General features: G+C 33.3%; 1 protein-coding gene across 8 annotated transcripts in view; it reads left to right on the top strand.

Annotated features, from left to right (window-relative positions):
• RBPJ (recombination signal binding protein for immunoglobulin kappa J region) overlaps nucleotides 1–16,248 on the top strand; it is a 220,490-nt gene that overhangs the window by 180,023 nt on the left and 24,219 nt on the right. The window lies entirely within an intron of this gene.

The following is a 16,248-nucleotide window of genomic DNA, read 5'->3' as shown; positions in this document are numbered from 1 at the left end:
AATATTACTATTATTGTATACAATGTTCTCTTAGTTCTGGTTTTTACACTTTTCGTTATTTCATGCAAATCTTTCCATGTTTCTAAAAATCAACCAGTTTTATTATTTCTTACAGAACAGTAGTATTCCATCGTAGTCATATATTATAATTTGTGTAGCTTTTCCCCAATTAATTAGCATCCCCTCAGTTTCCAATTCTTTGCCACCACAGAGAGCTTCTCTAAATATTTCAGAATATGTGGTTTTTTTTCCTTTTTTCCCAATCACCTTGGAAAGCAGACTTAAGAGTAGTAATGCTCAGTCAAAAAGCATACACAATTTTATAATTCTTTGGGTGTAATTTCATATTGCACTCCAGAATGGTTGGATAAGTTCACAGCTTCAGCAACAGTGTATTAATGACTCAATTTTTCCACATCCCCTCCAACATTTGTCATTTTGCCCTTTCTAATATTTTAGCCAATCTGAGAGATGTGAGATGTATGTCAAAGTTGTTTAGATTATCATTTAATCAATAATGATTTTGAGAATTTTTTTATATTATTATGGATAGTTCTTTGATTTCTTCATCAAGAAACTGCCTGTTCATATCCTTTGACTTTTTATCAATTGGGTAATGATTCATATTCTTATAAATTTCACAAATTTCTCTATGTATTTGAGACATGAACGCTTTATCCAAAAATCTGTCTATAAAGATTTTCCTCCAATTTTTTGTTTTCCTTTTCATTTTGGTTACCTTGGTTTTATTTGTACAAAAACTTTTAAATTTAATTTAGTCAAAATCATCCATTTTACATCTCACAATAATATCAGTCTCTTGTTAATTCAAAAATTCTTTTCCTCTCCATTAAGTCTAATAGGTAATATGTTCCATGTTTTTCTAATTTTCTTATAAAATCTCTCTTATAGATTATTTATCCATATTGACTTTATCTTGATGAATGGTACAAGATACTGAGCTATACTCAATTTCTGCCAGATTGTTTTCCAGTTTTCCCAAAAAATTTTTACTAGTGTTCTCTTATCCTAAAAGCTGAAATCTTTATATTTGCCAAACATAAGATTACAGTAATCATTTACTGCTATGTCTTGTATGTTCACTCTATTCCACTGGTAATTGCTACCTTATAAAATATAGTTTAAGATGTACTACTAAACCTCCCTTTTTATTTTTTCATTAATTCTTTTAATATTCTTGACCTTTTGTTCTTTCAAATAAATTTTATTATTATTTCTCTAGTAATTTAATTGGGATGTCATTGAATAAGTAGATTAATTTAGTAGAATTGTCATTTTTAATATATTGGTTCTGCAACCTCCCACACCCCTTTGAACAATATTTCTCCAATTATTTAAATCTATTTGTATAAAACAGTGTTTTATAATTATGTTTGTGTATCTCCTGGATTTTTCATGACAAGTATATATTCCCAGGGTATATTATGTAGTCTACTGTATTTTACACATTTTTTTAGGTTTTTTTTGTTTGTTTGTTTGTTTAAGGCACTAGGATTAAGTGACTTCCCCAAGGTCCCACAACTAGGCAATTGTTGTCTAAGGCCAAATTTGAACTCAGGTCATCCCTGACTCCACCGTCAGTGCTCTTTCCACTGTGCCACCTAGCTGCCTCCTACAGTATTTTGAATGGGGTATCTTTCACTGTCTTTCAGGGTTTGATTGGTACTATATTTTATATCCTGCTACTCTGATAAAAATTATTGTTTCTTCTATTTGTAGTTGAATCTCTAAGATTTTCCAAGTATATCACCATATCATCTGCAAAAAGAAATGGTTTTATTATCTCATTACTCATTTTGATTCCTTAAGTTTTTTTCCTTCTCTTAATACTGTTGCTCATACTTGTAATGCAACATTAAATAATATTGATGACAGTGTTCATCCTTGTTTCACTCTTGATCTTATTGAAAAGATTTCTATTTTAGCTCCATTACAAATAATGCTTGTTAATGGTTTTAGGTAGATGCTTCTTACCACTTTAAGGAAAAATCCATTTATACCTATGCTTCTGTTTCATAGAAATGAGTGTTGTATTTTTGTCAAAAGGTTTTTCTGCATCTATTGATATAATCATATGATTTTTTTCTTTTGTTATTGATATAGTCAGTTATGTTAACAGGTTTTTCTTATGTTAAATCAATCCTGCATTCATGATATAAATCATACTTGGTACCCATATATATAATCTTTGGAATATATTGTTGTAGTCTCATGGCTAGTATTTTATTTAAGATTTTTGTATTCATATTCACTAATGAAATTGGTCTATAATTTTCTTTCTCTTTTTTGCTCTTCCTGGTTTAGGTATTAGTCCCATATTGGGTTCATAAAGAAATGTGATAGGACTCCATCTCTGCTTTTGTTCCAAATAATTTACTTAATATTGGAATTATTTGATGTTTGTTATAATTCATTTGTAAATCTACCTGACCCTGGATGCTTTTTTTCTTAGGAACCTCATTTATGACTGTTCAATTACTTTTGGAGTTTGTGTTTGTTTGTTTGTAAGGCAATGGAGTTGAGTGATTTAAGTGTCTGAGTCCGGATTTGAACTCAGGTCCTCCTGACTCCAGGGCTGGTGATGCTCTATCCATTGTGCCATCTAGCTGCCCTTCAATTTCTTTTTCTAAAATAGATTTATTTAGATATTCTGTTGACATTTTTGTTAATCTGTTTTCTCTTAGGCATTTTAAGTTCTTGTAATTATTCTTCCATCCTTAAATTGTTAAATGTATTGGTATATAATTGATCAAAATAACTCGCTCATCTTTTTCCCCCTCTGTTTTATTTTACTTTGTGAGTTTACAGTTCCAGATCTTATAGATCTTAAGGCTCATAATGGAATTCACCATGGATATAGTTATCATCTCTCCATTTAATTCTTAGGTATTTTGGAACAACCCACATCTTTCTTGACATCTGGTGTTGCATCTCCAGCTGCCTTTTAGACATCTCAAATTGGATAGCCCATAGATTTCATAAATTCATCATGTCCAAAACTGAACTCCTTATCACCATCAACCTCCTCCCTCTTCCCATCCCCCAAAGTTGTCTCCTAGTTAAAGTTCCTTATTACTGTTAAGGGCACCATTATCCTCTCTCAGTCACCCAGGCTGACAGCCTAGTTGGTATCCTTAACTCTCTAATATCCTATATCCAATCTTCTACCAGTTTCTACTGATTTTACATTTCTAGCATACCATCTTTTGTGATGCTGCTACCAGCTGGGTGAAGATCTTCATCACCTGATTCCTGAGCTATTGCAATAGCTTTCTGTTTGTTTTCTTGCCTCACATCTCTCTCAAGTACAGTTCACCCTTCATCCAGCTGCCAGATTCTTCTTCCTAAAGCTTATGTCTGATCATAATACAGTTCCCTCTCCCATTACAGTAAATCCCACTAACACCTTGCTATTACTCTTTTACCCAGAATTATGAACGTTTTTAGGTTTTTCATTGGTACATTGGTAAGAGAGAGAGAGAGAGAGAGAGAGAGAGAGAGAGAGAGAGAGAGTGTGTGTGTGTGTGTGTTTGTGTGTGTGTGTGTGTGTGTGTGTATGGATGGAAGAATAAGAGAGTAATAACCATCTTCACCCCCCCAATAATGAGAAAGTTTCTGGGATTCACTAGTCTAAAGAAGAGGATTCAATATTCTTTAATATGGGAGTAACATTTAGTCTTTAGAAGTCCCAAGGGTAGGAGGAAAGAACCTAATTTTCATCTGGAATATCTTCTTCCTTTGTGATTCAGTGTCAGAATTGTTCTGACCATTATGTGTGCCAGACTGAAACTTGCAAAGGTAACTGAAAATGGCCTCCTCCTTCTGGTGTTATGTAGGGTCATACTGACTTTGTTGAAAGACTTCTGGATCAAGGATTAGACATTTTCTCTCATCCCCAGGACCTCTCAAAAGCAGTGGCAGCTGTCTGCAGAGGCTGTTACCCAGAACTCTGATCTCTAAAACCTGAGGAATCAACAGCACCACAAACTAATCTTGAGCAAGTTTACTCAGCACCCACTGCTCCACCACTTCCCATGCCCATGCCCTGGCAGGGCTCTACACAACAACTCTCAAGCTTGTCTTTGGTGTTTTCATCCAGTAGTTCTCTCACAGTGTGTGTCAGGATACCTCCTTGACCATATCCCTCTCCAGTATTTTGTGGCAACAAATAATCAACTAACCTTCTCCTAACCCTCCATCAGTGGAAGAGGCGGATTTAAAGAAAAATGACCCTGTATGTTCCCTTAAGCAGCAGTATAATGCTACAGCAGTGCTCAGGCAGAATTCAGCAAAGAAATTTGTGCAGTTGTCAGCATGTGTGGAGGATTCCACTGGACCTGAAGGAAAGGGTACTGGTATCCATATTAATGTTCCCCCAGATTGGACCAGAAGTTGAGCCTGACAAAAAGTAAATACTAACTAAAAATTATTAACTAATAAAAAGCTAATGAAGTCCATGTAGGAAGAGGTCAAGATAGATTTGAAGTCCTGTCCTTGGTTAATCTGCCATTAAAGGGGAAAGTAAAAGTAAAAAAAAATCCCAATAGATAAGCATAAAAGGATATTTAAAGAATGTTCTGTAAAGTGAATTGTGCAGTATTAGTATCCATTTGAAAGAATATAGCATTTCACTAATAATAACTAGAAATGCAATCAAAGCATCTCTGATAAGAGATTATGAGGAAAATTACCAAAGACCCCAGGAGGAGAAAATTCAGTTAAAATTCCTCATACCTCAACCAGGGAAGGGTAAAACAAATAACAACCACAGTGATGCCATTAATGAATAGCAATTTTATTTTTGTTTTTTGCAAGGCAAATGGGGTTAAGTGGCTTGCCCAAGGTCACACAGCTAGGTAATTATTAAGTGTCTGAGACCGTCTTTGAACCCAGGTACTCCTGACTCCAGGGCCGGTGCTTTATCCACTGCGCCACCTAGCTGCCCCGAATAGCAATTTTAAATTGATCTTAATAGTAATAATGTTTGTCCTTCATTTTCAAAGAAGACCACAGCATCAGGGAGGTAATGCCATGAAAAACACATGAAATGGATTTGAGTGAGGTGGGGCTGTGCTAAGTCACCAGCCCCACTTTCTCCTCTACAGTCATCTGGGTCCAGTGGCCTGATACGAATCAAGACAACTGGAGATGAACCTGTGTGCAAGACAGCCAAGGTTAAGTGACTTGCCCAATGTCACACAGCTTGTAAAGTGTCAAGTGTCTGAAACCGGATTCGAATTCCTATCCTCCTGATTCCAAGACCAGTATTCTATCCACTGCACCTGAGACTGGTCTTAGACATAACACTATGACAATTCATTAAAGAAATCATTCATTTTGACCAAGTTGAATTTATATCATGGATTCAGGGATGGTTCAACATTAGAAAAAACAATCAGGAAAACAATTAGGAAAAAATTCATCATATTAAAATAAAAATGTCCAGAATTATATAGTCATCCCTTATAGATCCATAAAAAAGCCTTTGACAAAGTATAACACTCATTTATGTTAAAAATCCTACACATTATAAACAAGAAAAAGAAAGGCATAAAGAGGACATAAAGCAATCCTTATTTGCTGATGATATGGTTTATATATTCCAGAGCAGCTAGGTGGCAGTGAATAGAGCACGCACCCTGGAATCAAGAGGACTTGAGTTCAAATCCATTCTGAGACACTTAACCTCGTTGCCTTGCAAAACAAAAACAAATAACAAAAAAAGACATTCCTACATAATCAGCAAAAATAACTATTTAAAACATTTAATCTTACAAAATTTAAATCACAAAAATTTTATAGACTACAAAAATAAACCCACAAAATTAACAACTTTTCTGTATAGTAATAACAAAAAAACAGGCAGTAATAGAAATTTCTCACTTGTCTGTACTACCATGAGATTTCCCTGACTACCTTCTACACTGTGCCCCAGGAAACCCATTATTGAGAGAAGTTCATCATCCTTTAATATCTCTTCAGTCTTGGTATTGTACTTCATCATTACCCTTGGCCTGTCTGGAAGATGGTGCCATGAGAGAGATTTAGAGAGATTGTTAACTCAGAAATCTCCTTTCCCATTTAGCTGTACCACCTTAGGACTTCTCTGACTGACTTTTCCACCCTGCTTCCCCCAGCCCCTTCAGCTTCCTTTGGTGTTTTGTCTTCCTCTGTTAGATTATAAACTTCTTGAGGACAAGAGATTTTTTTTTTTGCATCCCCTAAGCTTATAACAGTAAGTACTAACTAAATGTTTCTTGATTGGTAGATAAAAAACTCATTCCAAGTAACTATAAAATGTATAATCCACCAAAGCACATAGGATGCTTTTATAGGTTTTATTACAAAATGTTACTTATAGAGAAATAAAGAACATATACATACAGTTACCAAAAGCCATTCCACAATAGGTACACACATATACTCGTATATCCATATTTATGTATATGTGTGTGCTATATTCATGTATATATGTATTTATGTGTGTGGTATGTGTGTATGTATATATGTATTATGTATATGTGTGTTGTATGAATGTGTGTGTGTGCTTGTGTGTGTAGGAATCATCAAATCTATTTGATGAATAAAAAGTGGAGTAATCAAACATAGTAGAAAAGAGAATCAGAAACAGTGGAACTCAGAGTCTTTAAAAAACAAATTACCAGGCCAGCTAGGTGGTGCAGTGGATTAAGCACCAGCCCTGGAGTCAGCAGTACCTGGGTTCAAATCCACTCTCAAACACTTAATAATTACCTAGCTGTGTGGCCTTGGGCATTTGCCTTGCAAAAAAAAAAAAAACAAAACCTAAAAAACCCCCACAAATTACCAAAAAAAAGAAACCCAAAGCATATGTATTTGTGTATGGTACACACTTAAAATTACAAGCATACCTCAAAAACCATTCTGCAAGAGATAGGCATAAAAGGATTTAAAATGAATTGACACAATTAATAACCATATGAAAGAATATACTAGATCACCAATAATAAAGAGAAATACAAATCAAAACATCTCTGAGGTTTTATCTTACATTCAGCAAATTGGCATGGATGACAGTAGTTCACATTGGAGGTGTCATGAGAAAAGACAAACACCTATTTCACTGTTAATAGACCTGTGAATCAGTACAACCTTTTTGGAAAGCAGTTCAAAATTGTGCAAATATAGTTACCAAAATGTACTTACCCTTTGACCCAGAAATTCCATTGCTAGACTTATTTCCCTAAACTAGCATTTGTAAGAAAATTATCTCCATAAACAGCAAATTATTTTTAACAAAACTTTTTTTGGAGTAACAAAGAATTGAAGGCAAAGTAGATACCCACTGATTGGGAATGACTAAACATATTGTGATAATGGGAATAGTATTGTTCTGTAATAAATGATGAATACAGAGAATCATGGATATAGTTATATGTTCTGTGCAGAATGAAGCAGACATAATAATACTATAAATCAATAGAAAATGATTGTTTTTGAATTACTAAGAACAAGCATGACTCTAAAGAAAGAATATGAAAAGCACTCATAACTTTGCAGAATTGGGAGGTATACACATGTATTATATGGCATAAATATTGGTTTTGTCTCTTTTAAAGATAATATTGTATGGGATGACTTTTTTGGAAGGTAGATGCAGAGAGTTTGAGAGAAGTTCTGGAAATGTAAAAAATGTTATCAATAAAAATTTATTTTAAAACATGGAAATATTTCAGAAAAAAATTAGGTTTCTTGAATTCATATTTAACATTGTTATTTCCAGAATAAAAACTTTAATCATGCTAAGGATTCCTGGTGGGGAAACTCTCAACCCCCTCAGCCTTTTGTGTATGGATTTTTGGTCTGAGAGTTAGTTGAGACCCTGAGAGATTAAATGCTTCATCCAGTCTAACCCGACCATATTTGTCAAAGACAGAGTTTGACAACTCTTCCTGACTAAGTCAGGCTTTCTGTTAAACCATACCCAGCACTGATGGTCTAAAAATGTCCAGGTTACATAATAACAGTGCAGCTCTAACATTAAGAAGAATTAAATCAATCAACAATTTCTTAGGCACATGATCTGTGTAAGGTGAATGACATAATAATGTTTATTTGATTAAAAATTGCCCATTTTAGGACTAGATTTGGTTTTTAAAAAAATCATTTTTATGGTTTCTTTGCTTCATAGTCTTTCAGTTCCTAACTTGCAGTACTAATGGCATTGGTAATTAGAGTGCTAAATTTGGGCTAAGCTCAGTCCAGTTTCTAGCAGAAACTTTTTTTTTCTTAAACTATGGGCAAGTTGTTTAACCTTTCTGGCTTTAATTTCTTCCTCTTTATTTTGTGCTGCTGAATTCATAGGACTGTAGTGAGGCTCGGATAGGGGGTAATGGCTAAAAGTGCTTTTTTATCCTTAATAAAAATATCAATTGTTATTAAGTTAAAAAGAAAATCATTCTCCATCTGAAGTTTTTCAGTGATTTCATATATATATATTAGAGTGTTCTACAAAGGTAGAAAAGTAGAAAGTTCTACAAACTTAGTGTCTAATGCAAAAAGAACCAGATTTCTATTAAGATAATATATGAAAAGTGCTTTGCAAAACATTAAATATTAGCAATTATTCAGGAAAAGTAGATTTAAAGTCTATCATTTTATAACTCTGAAGTTGGGAAAAGTAATTTAACATTCTCATTTAAGGCCTTAGTTTCTCCATCCATGAAATAAAGGCATCACATTCAATGAGTATGATCCTTAAATCTTTGATCCTGAATAGTAAAATTTTGGTAGCATTAAAGGATTGTTTTATAAAATTGCTATAAATTAAATCTAAACTGTGTATTTATTGCCACCTAGTGGAAGAGAGCAATATTGGTTTTAATAGTTGTCTAACAATATATAGAAAGTAATAGGGGAAAATAAAGGCAGAATTGCTTAATATTTCTTTTGAACTTCATAAACTATATGTCCTTGAGTATAAATATATTAAATGCAAAATATCAGTAATATTAATTAAAATTTATCTGGCATTTTGTTACACAAATCTTGGATCAAAACTTTGAGGGACAGTGTAATATAATTGCAAAATAGTATACTAGATTTACTGTTAATATATTTGGGTTCAAATCTCAGTTGTGATCCTTTCAAGCTTTATAGCTAAGCTCTTTTAGCCATGGTTTCCTCAATGAAATAGTATTGTTTGTATTTCTTACCCTATAAGGTTGTTGTGGAAGGGAAGCATTTTTAATTGATTAAATGTTTTATGTGCTATCATTATTGATCTTTCTAGGCCGAGTTTTCTCAGATAGGGTTATATTGGAAAGTTTACCCAAAAAATCTAAAGTGAAAACAGTGGATTTCAAAATTTAAGTTAAGGATTTCTATTGTGAATGTATTATTTATATATGTTCACAGGTATCTTTTTTGGGTAGAGATAAAGGCTAGTTAATATTCTGGTCAGCCCAGAAACAATCATTGGAGACTCTGTAGAAATATTTACCCTGTTTACATTATTTGTTACATAAAGATTTATAGGGGGCAGCGAGGTGGCGCAGTGGATAGAGCACCAGCCCTAAAAAAAAAAGATTTATAGAACAATTTTACATAAAATCTGGTACCTGGTTTGAGTAATTATAGTATTCTTACAAAATTTACCTGGAGCTATTAAACTTTCTACGTTCACATCTTTTGACCAAATCTAGAGAGTTACAACTGCCCTCTCTTTCCCAGATTATTGTACAATTAAGTGAACTTGCCTATTAAAATAATTAGCTGTATTTGTATGATTTCTCTTAGTGTTAGATCTGGTGAGATATTGAAGTGTTACTCTTATTTTGCAGGCATTACTCACAGACCTGTAACACTGCTGATTGATTAAAAAAAACTATCTCTAGATAATGCCTTTGCCCTTAATTTTTTATATGAAAACTGACAAAGCCCATCTTGACATTGAATTTCTTCCATAATATCCTAGGATAACTTGAGAGCTATAAACTAAAACAATCCCTAATGATGGCTTGAATATTTGAAATCACTTTAAAACCATCTCAAACCTTTGAGATTTGTTCAAGTCTTCCCTAATCTAGACTTTTACCACTGAGTAAGTTAATACTGTACTGGGATGGAAAACCTTCCTCCCCTTCTGGTTTGTTGCATTGCTTTTTATAATTAATGTACATTAAAAATATTTTTAGTTTCAAATTTTTAATGGTTATCAAATTAATATTTATACCTATGTCCTGATTGGCTTTCAAGTTGTCTCTGAGGTGGAATTGAATAAGTCGTTGATAAAAATTGCTATTTGATATCTTTTTAGAGACTATAGTACCTAGATCTTTGATGGAGTTCCTGATAAAAATCAAATATATAAATTAATATCTTAATAGATCAGTGATCTTATTGGTCACTCTATCAGTAGATCTCAGATTGTCCTTGCCTTCCCAGATGATGCCCAGAGCATCAACCTAACCTACTTACAGGACTTTCTCCAATTCTTTAATATTTCATTAATGCTAGAGTAGCATTGACCAGAATGGCACACAGTCATATACATGTGAAGATATAAATAGTATTACAATGCTGCATATAATTAAGTGCCAAATGAATAAAAAAAAGAAGTCATTTTTAAAAAAAAATTACTAGAGGTCACTTGAAAGAGGAATTAAGCTAGGGTATGAGCATAGGACAGAGATTCTAGGTTGATGAAAGGATGGAAGATGTACAATCACAAATGTTTTGTCAAATAGTCAGAATCGAACTTATCTTTATATTAGTTAAAAGAATATGATCTATTAAGTCATCATTAGAAAGTAGCAGCAGTTATTTAGAAGAGTTCCTGTTGTGTCCTAGGAACACATCAGATACCATAGAGCAGCTGACAAGCAAATGAAAAATTCTTATTTTGATTTTTACTGGCTTTGATTTTACTGGCTTTTACTTCACTATTTCAAAAAACATATTGGTATGGGTACTTCTTCTGTGGATACAAATTATAACCTTTCTCTGCCATTTTTCTGTACTATTCTTGTTTTTGTTCTCCCATGGATCTCCAGTAGAGGAACTATTTATTGTGTTGAGGCCTTCCTCTAGGTCAGGCCTTCTCAACTTTTTTTGTGTGTGTGTGGACTCCTCAGAATAATATTTTGAAATGAGTAAGATTGCAAAGGAAACTAATTGTATTTAAGTGTGGTCATCAAAATATATTTTTAAGGTTCACAATACTAAGTAAGAACCTATGCCATTGGGGCGGCTAGGTGGTGTAGTGGATAAAGCACCGGCCTTGGAGTCAGGAGTACCTGGGTTCAAATCTGGTCTCAGGCACTTAATAATTACCTAGCTGTGTGGCCTTGGGCAAGCCACTTAACCCCATTTGCCTCGCAAAAACCTAAAAAAAAAAAAAGAACCTATGCCATAAAGATATATTTTCTGCTATCAAGTCAAATATTTGGGGGGGGGGGTTTCTTAGTAGAAATAAGAATAACATCTTCACATATCTCACTCAGTTACTTAACTAATAATGAGGTCATCATGGAGAATCATTTGTGAAAATCTATTCCCTTCCTATATTTTCATGAAATATATCTTTGATATGTATAATGATCAATCTTACAAGGATTTTATAGTATGATGTGTTGGTAGTTGATGTTATCTTAGTTACATTTGTTGGAGTATTAATAGGATCTGAGACTCTGTTCCAACCTCTTACCCCTTTTGTTTATGTGCAATTTCCTGAGTTATCTTTTAAAGCAATCTTTCAGCTTTTATGACTTTTTTTCATAGAATTCTGTGTACTTGATTTGGTCCAACTTACTTTTCAAACGTTACCTTCTTAAATGTCATTTCTACTTCTTCAGATGAGCCTGTAAGGAACTAAAGTCTGAGCATCCAAGTTCTGTTTCTGCTCATTATAGATACAAATCTTTACCAATAATTGTTGTTTTTTTCCCCTCAAGTTACTCATTATGCTCTTCAGATGTTGTAGATTATTTGGTTCTCGCACTTCAAGCTTTTTCTAAACCTATTTTCATTTCCATTGCTTTTTGATATTTTAAATTATTAATTATGCTTTCTTCATCTTTACCATGTTTTACAAATGATTCTAAACTGTTACTAGCCTTGACTGCTTTCTTTACACACCTGGCAATTTTTGCTAGCTAAGACAGTTTTCCGCTTTTTTTTTTTTTGCCCCACTTTCTTGCAGTCAATTGAACTCTATTAGGAAATGGTGACAATCAAGGTCCATGAATTAGAACAATATTATAAGTGCTTGTAGAATTTATTTCTCATTTAAAGATAAACTTTTCTTTCAAATTTGATGTTTTCACTTTGAAGCAAGTAATGAGGAACAAGCATTTATTAATTGCCCCCATGTGATAAGAATTGTGCTATGTTAGCTTTTTTTTACAAATATTATTGCATTTTAGTTATTCAGTTATCTGATTGTTTTTTATAACTGATTCTGATTCTCACAGCAATAATCAGTCCTTTCCTATCTCTTAAAATAGAGCCATTGTAAGTTTTTGGGTGATATTTGGTAGTCTCCATAACCATCAGTCTCTCTCCTAGAATAGATTTTTCTTTTCCTTTTTAAACCTGGAATAGTGGTGGGAGTTGAAAAAAAAGGTTGGGACAAGGAGAGTACTTCTTTACATTAGAGTCATCCAAAAATAGACTGTCCTTTCCCAAGAAGTCAAGGCTTCCACTTCTTTAGAGATCCTCAGATAGGTTCTAGACAACAGTTTTTCAAGTATGTTTATAGAACAAATTCTTTCACGTATAAGTTGATCTAGATGGTTCTTGTGTCCCTTGCATCTCTCAAATTTCACAATTTTATGAAGTGTTCGTAATCCATAGGCATGGATTATGCAAATCTTTGACTTCTAATATATTTCAAATCTAAGCCATATTTTCTAATATTATTCACCACTCTCTCTTGTCTACCTTTGCTTTGAAGTTACTGAATATCAAAGTATATGTTGACTTGGTTTGGAAGATCTTGTGAAATAGTTAACCTACTGCTAATCTATTTGCCAATATTCCTTATGAACACTAAAAATGAGATGATCCGAGCATTGTCTTCTTATTTCCTTTATCTTGATGTTGGATGTTGGAAAAAAACTTTGCATGTACCTGTAGTTATTATAATATTCATAGTAATGTAAAAGCTATGATGCTTAGCACCTTTTCTGTTATTCTGACACTGTCTCTGTAGAAGTAAGAGTGCTATATACAGGTCTGAAAGAAATTAAAATTGTTTCTTTGTTTCATTGGTTACCATAAACAAAAATTCATCATTTAGCGACCAAATTATAAGCAATGTCTGCCATTCTTTTTAAATTTTTTTCAGTTAATAGGCAAATATTTCCCCCCTATTTCTTATAGCAAATATGCATAATTTAAACAAAACAAATTTCCCACGTGTTCATGGCCAAAAATGTCTCATTCTTAACACCCTAAGTATATCACTTCTCTCAGAAGTGGTAGCATTCTTCATCATTGTCCTTTGGTATCATAATGATTATTGTGCTGTTTAGGATTCTTAAAGCTTTTAGTTGTTTTTTCGTTTGTCCTTATTTTTAGTTTTGGTGTTATTATATAAATTGTTCTTGGTTTGCTCAATTCACCCTGAATGAATTCATGTCTTTCTGGGTTTCTCAGAAACCATTCATATGGCATAATATTATATTCAAATAGCATACTTTATTCATCCATTCTGTAATTAATGAGTACCCCATAGTGCCCAGTTTTTTTGTTATTATAAACAGAGCTGCTATAAATGTCTTTGTACATATTAATCCTCTTCCTTTTTAAAAAAAAAATCTCTATCGGGGCAGCTAAGTGGTGCAGTGCATAGAGTACCAACCCTGGAGTCAGGAGGATCTGAGTTCCACTCCAGCCTCAGATGCTTAATAATTGCCTAGCTGTGTGACCTTGGGCAAGTCACATAACCCCATTGCCTTACAAAAACAAAAAAAAATCTCTATCAATAAATATATTAATGGAATCATTGGGTTAAAGATATTCATGGTTTAATTACATTTTGAGCACAGTTCCAATTTGTTCTCAAGAATTACTGGACCTATTCACAGCTCTGCCACCAGTATATTAATGTTTTTCTCCAGCATTTATCATTTTCCTTTTTTATCAACTTTTGATTCTCTTTATTTTTTGTTTGTGAATGTTCATGAGTGTTGTAATTGTTGAATTAAACTTTATGATCACATCATTATGAACTTATGCAGATTATACTTTTTAACATCTTCAATCATCAAATGAATAACTATTACATCAAATAAGTACTGTTATTCAAATACTATATATACTATAACTTCACACTTTAATGTTTTTAATAGCAATTCTCATGTATGACTTAACTCAAACCACATGTTTAACAACTAAATAGAAGATAGGTCTATAGCTGAACTCATCTTTGTGTCTTAACAACACAAAATACTTAAGCCGATTCAAAGAACATTAACTATACATGTAGTGTGATGGTTCTTTACTTGAACTTGTCATAAAATAAACTAGGATAAAATGCCTTTCAATAATTTAAAAACAACTTTTAATTGAAATTGAAGTTAGACTATATAGAGAAAATTAGAATCTTTCATCCTCTATTATCTAATAAATTTATAATTATAATTTAAATCTGAATTTTTTTCTAGACTGTTGAGAAATAGAGACAGCTAGCTGTTAGGCATTAAGTTAACTAACTTAATCAAGTGCCAGGCCTAATGAATTCTTTTAAAATCAAAGGAAAAGTGTAATGACAGTTGCTACTATAATTATAACCAAAGCACTGGGAACAGTCATATTCATTTAAAAACAAGCCTACCTACGATACATAATTCCTATATTAAATAAAATTGTTAAACAGCCAACCATTCCTGATCAGAGTTCTCTAATGAAATCAATTTAGATAGTCAGAGTTATGGTATATTTAAAAAAGTGTTTGGCACTTAGTAAGTACATTATAAATGTTGACTAATTCTCCTTTTGTAATAAAGAAGATTAAAGACAATTATTACTCATTGGAAGCCTTTTTGAACTTCTGTCAAATTACTCTTTCTTCCTTCTTAATGCTAGCAAATGTAATTCTTGTTTTAGGACCACACTCCAAGTATTTTATGAGAACACACCTGCCCAGCTGTTCACCGTTTCTTTAGTTGCCATCTGTACTAGAGAATTCTGGAGTTTAACCATTTTTTGCCTCCTTTTTCCACTGTGTAGTATTGTACCTACTACTGAACAAAAGCCTTGTCCATCCTATGTGAATTTGGCTCTGCCCTGACCTCCCATCCCCAGATCACTTCCTTTGGCATATTCTATTGTTAACTAAACTTCTCTTCAAGCATAACTCTCAGAAGACCTTGTATCACTTTTTCACTGTAATGGGGTGTTGTAGCATGTAGTTGTAGAAAGCTTATCTTTAGCCCTCAAAAATATATGAATACCAGAGCCATTTTATAATACTATATTCTGGGTGCATACCATAGAAATGTTATAAATGTGATCTGTTGTAATAAAATCCTTCTTTGCAACCAAGCCCTCTTAAATGAGAACAAAAATATATCAACTGGTATGTTAGATTTCATAAGTAAAGCTAATGATACTTGCTAAGCTTTACCATATGTATGAGAGAGAGAGAGAGAGAGAGAGAGAGAGTGTGTGTGTGTGTGCAATACAATTGAATTGTCTTAAAGCATCTATAGTCTGTTTGAATGATGCTTAACTTTAATATCCATGTTGAGGACCTCCAGGAGTTTGACCTTAATAATTAGATTAAGCATCTGTTAACCTTCAGGGTTTGTCCTAATTAAGGGACAAACTTAAACATCCAGAGTTTGGCCTCAAGAAAGAACAAAATCAAATTAGCTTAACATGGACTTCTATTAATATTTTTCTGAGTTCATTGATCATGTGGTTGTGCATGGGTGACCTGGCTAAAGAACCAGACCTCCAAGATGGAGTCTTAGATCTGAGTCTTTATACATTCCACTATCAGAAGGCAGAATTTGAAAAGTTACTTCTCCATCAAGGAAAAGAGTAACCTTCAATTTAGGATGGGGCTGGATATCAGGCACACTTACTAGGAGATGTGTCAGGAGTGAGGGCTCCTTCCAAACACAGGATCTTTGTGCCCTTTCAGTTATGCCAAGACTTCCACAAATGTGAACCTTCCACCTTCCACCTCAAGGATATCAGCCCTTTCTGTAACTGTTAATGAGGATTTTTGTTAGAGGT

This window comes from Macrotis lagotis, chromosome 3, assembly GCF_037893015.1.
Source record: "Macrotis lagotis isolate mMagLag1 chromosome 3, bilby.v1.9.chrom.fasta, whole genome shotgun sequence".
In the NCBI taxonomy this organism is placed as follows: Eukaryota; Metazoa; Chordata; class Mammalia; order Peramelemorphia; family Peramelidae; genus Macrotis; species Macrotis lagotis.
The sequence above is the reverse complement of the archived record's forward strand: the minus strand, read 5'-3'. Positions and strand labels throughout refer to the sequence as shown.